Below are 8,862 nucleotides of genomic sequence, written 5' to 3' on the forward strand. Positions count from 1 at the left end.
AAAAAGATACCTTTTGAGCAATAGAAATTGTTCATGGTATTTGATAAATACATCAAGCATTTGATAAAGTTTGGAGCCACAGAGGATTAAAAATGACTGTAAGTCCACCCAAGATGAATTCCAGAGTGTATTTCTTCAGACATTTGAGGGGATTTTTTTAATCTCAGGAACAAATATTAAGCTGATAAAAAAGATTTAAAAAAATGTTCAAGTAAAGCTCTGAATAAGGATTTTGGAGTTCCAGGTTCTACACAGACTTCATGCAAGGTACTGGATGCATCCTTAGTGCCTGATACTCCAATGTTAGTATTTCTATACGGTCATGAAAGCTCGGGCTTCAGTTTCTGCTTGCACCCAAATTCATACTTTGTCTGCGTGCTGGTTCACAAGCTTGACTGGGAGAACTGACTGGCTTCCAACTTGGGGAAGATTAGGAGGAGAGAGAGACCTGCTGGCTAGAACCATAACCCTGCTCCTACCCACAGGCAAGCCAGATTTGTCAAAGGAAACCAAAACACACTCTGTTTTGGTTTGGAAAAGACAAAAATCCTCATTGTCTTTTCCTGCTGGACTTGCACTCCGTCTCATTGTCAAGCTGCCCCATCTCTCCCAGATTTAGCATTCTGTTACCAAACCCACAGTCTCAGGAGCGCAAACAGTCTTTTCACTTCTGGAGAGCATTCCTGGCCCCTCTGTCAGGCGACTTGAGAGGAGCCAAATGGAGTGTACAGAGAGTCAACTTCAAGTATTCTGAGGTAAGGAGGGCAAATGTACATTTTCATAACACAAGCTGGCTATTTCAGCACCTTGTCCTGCAGCCCCCCACTACCAAAACCTTGCCACATAAACCTAATACAGCATGCAGTTCTCCCATTGTGCCTTAGAGTGAACAAAGCAAACATTGTCTTCTAGTAAAAAGACATCTTGTTTTAGAGGGAGGAAGAGAACATGCACAGCACATCCCAGAGTAGGAATCTGCACAGTATCAAAATCCAGCTTACCTACCAGGAAAATGTTTGAATACGTCACAGAAACAGATTCACTGCCAAAAGGTATGGCAAATTACTAGCTTGACATTCCCATTAAGAAAAAAATCAGTTAGTTAGCTCTTGGATTGCATTTGCAGTTTTCAGCTTTGCACAAACTTTGTTGTGGAAACTTAGGAACCTATGGTTAGACAACAGTTCAAAACATTTTGAAAATGCCGTTCTACTAAATAAATTTAGTGCGGCATTTTCTACTTATCTCACTGCAAAGAAAGTGTATCACTGAAATACTTCCTCCTACACGTCTTACTCATTTGACTGATAAGTCTGCAGACTTTCTAGCACAATGATCTTTTTAGTGCTTGTAATGAAGACGATGTGAATCATCTTCACTGTCACTTCATTTTAAGTTCATATTTAAAGTTAATGAGTCGGTACTGCCTGAATTACATAGCAAATTCATAAGCAAGTCCACGACTAAACTCATTGTCCCTTCAGCACACCTGACTGCTGACCAAACAGAGCCAGTTCTTCAACAAAAAACTTCTGTGCTTTGGCAGATGTTAGCTCTTTGTTGACCTCATAAACAAAGGTGATAATGTTGATGCACAATGAATATAAACTAGAGGCCACCAGCATATCTCACATTCAACATTTTGAACGGTTAATATTTCATGATAATGATCATTGGTAGATGACACATTCAATTTAACCAGAATATTACAGAAACATTCTTGAAAAACTAAGTGGAAAGGAGAGATCAGTGAACAGATCAATGGAGGGACTGAAAGGCTCACCAGTAAATAAAACAGCTTCACCGAACCGGGATGTTACTAATGAACCCCCGCCTTGTCCCCCGGCCGCCGTCGGAGCTGTGTGCGCAGTGCGTGTGCTCCGGACACACCGCACCATTTATTACTAAAAATATTAAAAAAGCCAAAAAAACCCTAAAAAATCCTAAAAAAAGTTAAAAAAAAAAAAAAAAATCCTTCCCTCTTCCACCTCCCGCCAACCTTCTGCAACCGGCCGGTTTGATACAAAATACCCCGGTGAGGCCAAGCCGCCGGACCCGGCGCAGCCGAGAGCAGACACAGCGCGAGCCCGACCCCCGCCGAGGCCGCCAGCAGCAGCCGCCGCCGCCGCCACCTTCGCCAGGCCCGGCACGGAGCGAGCCAGAACCCCCCCGCCCCCCCCCCCCCCCCCCCCGCGCCCCTTCCACCCGCCGCCGCGCAGCCGCCTCCCGCAGCCGTTAAGCTTCGAATCCGCCTCCGGAGTGCCCCCTCCCCGGCGCCGCCACCGCCGGCCGCTGCCCTCACGGGCCGCCGCGGCCTCCTCAGCGCCCCCCGCCCCGGGAGACGGCGGCAGGATGAACCCCAGCGCCGCCGGCTACCCCATGGCCTCCCTCTACGTGGGGGACCTGCACCCCGACGTGACGGAGGCCATGCTCTACGAGAAGTTCAGCCCCGCCGGGCCCATCCTCTCCATCCGCGTCTGCAGGGACACGATCACCCGCCGGTCGCTCGGCTATGCCTACGTCGACTTCCAGCAGCCCGCTGACGCTGAACGAGCTTTGGATACCATGAATTTTGACGTCATTAAAGGCAAACCAGTGCGCATCATGTGGTCTCAGCGCGATCCGTATGTATGCAAAAGCGGTGTAGGAAACATCTTCATCAAAAACTTGGACAAATCAATTGATAACAAAGCTTTGTACGACACATTTTCTGCTTTTGGAAACATCCTGTCTTGTAAGGTGGTATGTGATGAAAATGGATCCAAGGGTTACGGATTTGTACATTTTGAGACACAAGAAGCTGCAGAAAGAGCTACTGAAAAAATGAATGGTATGCTGCTTAATGACCACAAAGTATTTGTTGGAAGCGTTAAATCCCGCAAGGAACGTGAGGCAGAGCTTGGAGCCAGAGCAAAGGAATTCACCAATGTTTACGTCAAGAATTTTGGAGAAGACATGGATGATGAGAGACTTAAGGAACTCTTTGGCAAGTTTGGTCCTGCCCTAAGTGTGAAAGTTATGACCAATGAGAGTGGAAAATCCAAAGGCTTTGGCTTTGTTAGTTTTGAAAGACATGAAGATGCCCAAAAAGCTGTAGATGAGATGAATGGGAAAGAGCTCAATGGGAAACAAATCTATGTTGGCCGGGCTCAGAAAAAGGTGGAAAGACAGACGGAGCTGAAGTGCAAGTTCGAACAAATGAAGCAGGACAGGATCACCAGATACCAGGGTGTAAACCTTTACGTGAAAAATCTTGATGATGGGATTGATGATGAGCGTCTCCGAAAAGAATTCTCCCCATTTGGTACAATCACTAGTGCAAAGGTCATGATGGAAGGTGGCCACAGCAAAGGATTTGGATTTGTATGCTTTTCGTCACCAGAAGAAGCCACCAAAGCTGTCACAGAAATGAATGGTAGAATTGTGGCTACTAAACCATTATATGTAGCTCTGGCCCAGCGTAAAGAGGAGCGCCAAGCTCATCTCACCAACCAGCATATGCAGAGAATGGCAAGTGTAAGAGCAGTACTTAATCCTGTAATCAACCCTTACCAACCAGCACCTCCTTCAGGTTACTTCATGGCAGCTATCCCACAGACTCAGAATCGTGCTGCATACTATCCTACTAACCAACTCGCTCAACTTGCTAGACCTAGTCCTCACTGGACTGCTCAGGGTGCCAGACCTCATCCATTCCAAAACATGCCTGGTGCTATCCACCTAGCAGCACCCAGACCACCATTTAGTACCATGAGACAAGCTTCTTCACAAGTTCCACGAGTCATGTCAACACAGCGTGTTGCTAATACATCAACACAAACAATGGGTCCACGTCCTGCAGCAGCTGCTACTGCAGCTACTCCTGCTGTACGCACAGTACCACAATACAAATATGCTGCAGGTGTTCGTAATGTTCAGCAGCATCTTAATACACAACCGCAGGTTGCTACGCAGCAGCCTGCTGTCCATGTGCAAGGTCAGGAACCCTTGACTGCTTCCATGTTGGCTTCTGCCCCTCCACAAGAACAAAAGCAGATGTTAGGTGAACGTCTATTTCCTCTCATTCAAAGCATGCACCCTACTCTGGCGGGTGAGATCACTGGTACGTTGTTGGAGATTGACAACTCTGAACTCCTCCACATGCTCGAGTCTCCTGAGTCTCTTCGTTGGAAGGTTGATGAAGCTGTAGCCGTACTAGAGGCCCACCAAGCTAAAGAGGCTGCTCAAAAGGCAGTTAATAATCCCACTGGGGTTCCAAGTGTTTAATAAAAAGATCCGAGACTACAATCTAGAACTTCGCTTCACCGAAGAAAAAAAAAATCTAAACATGGAAAAACTATTAAATATTGAAAAAAGCATTGCAAAATATAAAATAAATAAATAAAGGAAAGGAAACTTTGAAGCTTATGTAATGTACAGAGCAACGCCGGGGCTAGCAAAACAAATGCTAGTGCTAGATTATTTACTGATTTAAAATTTAAAAAAAAATAGTAAAATAAAAAATACAAATTAATTTTTATAAACCCAGGAGGAAAGAGTTTTCAGCAGAGTACAAAAATTTAAAGCATTCCTTTCTTTAATTTTGTAATTCTTTACTGTGGAAAAGCTCAGAATACCACCACTGTTTTAGTTGACAGTGAGAACTGATAGCTGAGCAAAGAAACATCATTTGGATTATAAAATTCTTGGTTTAATAAAAATTCCTTAAACACTGGGGGGGGGGGGGGGGGGGAAGACACCAAGTTGGGCGGGAGTGTTGATCTGCTCGAGGGTAGGAAGGCTCTGCAGAGGGACCTGGACAGGCTGGATGGATGGGCCCAGGCCAACTGTATGAGGTTCAACAGGGCCAAGCGCCAGGTCCTGCACTTCGGCCACAACAACCCCATGCAGCGCTACAGGCTTGGGGAAGAGTGGCTGGAAAGCTGCCCAGCAGAGAAGGACCTGGGGGTGCTGGTCGACAGCCAGCTGAACATGAGCCGGCAGTGTGCCCAGGCGGCCAAGAAGGCCAATGGCATCCTGGCCTGTATCAGAAATAGTGTGGCCAGCAGGAGTAGGGGAGTGATCGTGCCCCTGTACTCGGCCCTGGTGAGGCCGCACCTCAAATACTGTGTTCAGTTTTGGGCCCCTCACTCCAAGAAGGACGTTGAGGTGCTGGAGCGTGTCCAGAGAAGGGCAACGAGGCTGGTGAGGGGTCTGGAGAACAAGTCTGATGAGGAGCGGCTGAGGGCACTGGGGTTGTTTAGCCTGGAGAAGAGGAGGCTGAGGGGAGACCTCATCGCTCTCTACAACTCCCTGAAAGGAGGTTGTAGCGAGGTGGGGGTCGGTCTCTTCTCCCAAGTAACAAGCGATAGGACAAGAGGAAATGGCCTCAAGTTGCGGCAGGGGAGGTTTAGATTGGACGTGAGGAAAAATGTCTTTCCTGAAAGAGTGGTGAAACATTGGAACAGGCTGCCCAGGGAAGTGGTGGAGTCCCCATCCCTGGAGGTATTTAAAAGACGAGTAGATGAGGCACTTCGGGACATGGTTTAGTGGGCATGGTGGTGTTGGGTTGACGGTTGGACTCGATGATCTTAGAGGTCTTTTCCAACCTTAATGATTCTATGATTCTATGAATCAAAATATTATAAGAAATGTGCATAGTTTAAGGTGATATTTTTACAGGAGAGAGAAATACTCCCCCTGGAAAACAAAAAGGAGATTTGCGGGACTTCTCTCATATTAAATGGTGCAGTACAATTGTAAAAACTGCTTTTCTTTAAGCTATATATATATATATGTAGACAAATATTTTGTATATTGCTGTATTTGTAAATATTTAAATATAAGGCCATCATCAAGTAACAGAGCCTTGTCCTCTTCAGGCCCCTCAGTACAGAGGTTAACCATAAGCACACAGCCCAACCACTCTCATCGCTACCACAGAGTCAAAGCATATTTCAACAAGTTTTCAGAAGAGTGTCACTTGCCTGTAGGCAGAGCAGGCCAGTTCACTACTTCTCCTTGAGACTGCCAGTAGATGGACTAACCACCTTCCTCAAAAAAATGTTGCAGATCAAGAGAACATCTGTTAGTAGAAGTAGGTTCTGACGCAAGCTCCAGCTTTGAGCTCTGAGAACTAAGATACTAAATTATTTTTACATCCTCAGTGATGTCAAAATTAAAATTACATCATTTCACCTCCTGTCCACACTGGCATGTCTGCTTAATGTATCTCAGAATGGGTTTTAGAAACGCCAGCTTACTGTTCTTTAATCAAGGTAAGTCAGAAGTAATTCTACTGGCAGGCATCCTTGTTGTAAAAGATACTGTTAAAAGCTGTTGGCCATAGACTGTCACAAGTTAATTTATAGTCTGACAACATATAAACAAGAAAAATGAGAGCAATACTTGCTTAACAGCTGAACAATCTACTGCTATTAGAGACAGAAAGTTAATAATACAGAGAGCTATTGCTTATGACTAACTACAAGTTTCTGAAAATGTCAGTCCAGAAAGTGTACCATGAGAGTACTCAAAATAATAGTAAATAGAGGTGTAATTTCATTGGTCCAATAATTTATAGATAAATGCAATTTGAGCTTTAGTAAAGATTTTTTTTTCATAAAAAGTACAAAAAAAATTCTTTTCTTTCCACCTTCATTTCCCTTTGTTTTAACTGCTGTGTTTCTTTTGAAATGCAATCTTCTCACAGAAATACTGACTGATCAACAGCAAGTGACAATGCACCTGTGAGCAACTGAGGTTTTCAGACTTCCCATTCAAATTAGTTGCAGCTCTCTTTTCCCTTATTCCCTGAACCATTATGCAGTAATACCGGTTTAGATTTAGACGTGAACTGAGGTTTAAGCAAATGGCACTTCAGCTGGCACGTCACTCCTTAGATATCCCACTTCTAGGTTATGTCTACACTGCAGTCCCTGTATGACAACCAACAGCCTTAAAGCCGCCTCTCTACACTGTTATCTCCCCTATGCATTACAACACCAGGGGTCTATCTGCCTCCCGGGACCCAGACACAGCACGAGCAGTATTTCAACCACCGCTATCATGAAGATCCTGGTCAGTCAGGCTCCTGCCTAGCAGCCCAAGTTTAGTCTCCCAGGCACTCATCTTCTTCCCTGTGTCATTAGCACCAACACGGTGCATGACTGCCAAGTTCCCCCTCCATACCTAAGCAACCTAGACATCTCATTAAGTCTGCTACCTTTGTAGCAGCCAAGTTTCCAGACAGTCCCGGTCCTCTCAGCTACCTGCCTAACAGAGTTTCCAACCCTGACCACCTGCTTCCTCTGTTCTTGAGCAGTCCTGATGCAGAACCACTCTCAGTGCATGAGCATACTGGCATTGGTTGGAGGGTGTGTAACAGCTAAAGGGTTAAATCATTTCTTCTCCTCAGGCCAAGCTCCTTCCGTAAGGCTTACAGTATAAGAGTTTTCACAATGAGGGTGGACACTACAACATCCTTTCCAACTTCACCCGTGAGCTTCTCCGTTTCTTCATGCTGTTTTAAATCCCGTTACTTTCACGTCAGGTGAACAATCGCATTCTGCTTTGGCAGGTAATTATTCACATCACATACTGTGGAATAAACTCAGCAGCCAGCAAGATTTTGAGTAACAAGAAAACCACACACATTGTCAAGGCTTACAACAGTTTAGCCTCTCCTTTTTTCCTACTCTATCTTTATTAGGACAACTAAAAATAGAAGAAGAAAAAACAAAGGAGAGGGGAAAAAAACCCAAAACAAAACCAAAAAACCCAAAGACCTCAGGACAAACAGTCCACACTAGCACAATACTCTTCATATGTACGTCAACACACACTCACACTGCAAACTACTCCACTTGCTTCAGCTACTGCTTTTGTAACCCCTTGTGCCTCAGCAAGATCCATCCCCCTTGTCAGGCTCCAAGGGGTCACCCTGCCAAGTCCAAGTGCGTTTCCCTCACACACCCCTGAAAAGCTCATGTTTGCTCACCCAACAAACTCCCCAGGTAATCACCCAGAGCACATGGCTTCCATGACTAAAAAAAAAACAAAACCAACCAAAACCACTTATCACACTAAGCAAATGCTCCTGAAGTTTTCTTTCCTATGCATGGTCACCTCTTTTCATGGAAATTATAGAAACTTAGATATCCTTTGTCAAATGGAAGTGGCCAGAGGGTTCACATCTTATCAAAGGAGGCATACAAACACGCATAGAGAGCACAACAACATTGGCCTCAGTTAGGTTGCAAGCCAAAACAAAAAACCCCCCTGTGTAATGTGAAAAACCCAAGAAGCTGAGCAAAATTTTGGAGGTTAGCCTTAAGACCAGCTTCCTCCTGGTACAATACTTCACCACCAAGTACTAAAGCAGCTACTTTTAAGCTAGAATGTCCAAATGTTTGGAGTTTAATCTGTTTTTCTTTATGATCTCTTATTCAGATTTGCCAATGCTCATCTTGGACATAGTATCTAAGTGGGTATCACTAATTTGCATAAAAGCGTGGGGGTGTTTTAGATTAAAATACATACACGGGAACAAGCTGTAGCCTATACACAAGTATACAAGCAGGGAAGTGAAACAGACGGGTGACAAAATTCAACATGCTCTACAGGAATGCCTGTATTGATGTAAGGCACCTCTTTCTGTCAGTAATAGTTGCTTTCATGCTATGTATGTGGTACCATTTTACCACGTATAAAGTAGGACAGCTTGTGTACACAAACAAGCCCTTTCTAATTCATTGTACATCAACCTCTTGATTTGGTAGTTTGAATGTAACTTGGTCTTTTAACTATCCATAGAAAAAAAACTTCCCAGGTAGGTTAAACACCTCCTTCAAAAGTCAACAGCATTTATGGACTCTTAACAGG

The 8,862-nt window shown here is 44.6% G+C and overlaps 1 pseudogene; it reads left to right on the top strand.

The window, feature by feature from the left end:
- Positions 1 to 2,352: 2,352 nt before the first annotated feature.
- LOC143172726 (polyadenylate-binding protein 1 pseudogene) lies at positions 2,353 to 4,398 on the top strand (annotated as a pseudogene).
- The last annotated feature ends 4,464 nt before the right edge of the window (positions 4,399 to 8,862 follow it).

Source organism: Aptenodytes patagonicus, chromosome Z, assembly GCF_965638725.1.
Source record: "Aptenodytes patagonicus chromosome Z, bAptPat1.pri.cur, whole genome shotgun sequence".
Lineage (NCBI taxonomy): Eukaryota > Metazoa > Chordata > Aves > Sphenisciformes > Spheniscidae > Aptenodytes > Aptenodytes patagonicus.